We start from the raw sequence: 351 nt of genomic DNA, 5'->3' as shown, positions 1-351 counted from the left end.
TTCAGCCTCCTCCCTCGGGCGGCGGGTCCCAGGCTCCGCAGCGACTGCGCCAGCGGCCGCGCACATGGCCCAGCCCGGGGCCCCGGGGCGCCGCCGGCCCAGCCCTGGCCGGCCCCTGCGCGGCGCGCTCAGCATCGCCCGGAGGAGGCGGCGGGGTGCGGGGCCGCGGGGCCGGGAGAGGGACTGCGGAGAGCGGCCGCCGGGGAGCGGGAGCGGCGGGGCGGAGGGGCGGGGGCGCGCGGGGCGGGGCGCGCGGGGCGGAGGGGCCGGGCGCCAGAGCCGCGGTGCCCGGGCACCGAGGGGCTCCCCCCGCCTTCTTTGTGTCCGGGGCAGCATCTGGGTGGCCCCCGC

The sequence above is a fragment of the Macrotis lagotis genome, chromosome 1 (genome assembly GCF_037893015.1).
Source record: "Macrotis lagotis isolate mMagLag1 chromosome 1, bilby.v1.9.chrom.fasta, whole genome shotgun sequence".
NCBI classification, from domain to species: Eukaryota; Metazoa; Chordata; class Mammalia; order Peramelemorphia; family Peramelidae; genus Macrotis; species Macrotis lagotis.
The sequence above is the reverse complement of the archived record's forward strand: the minus strand, read 5'-3'. Positions refer to the sequence as shown.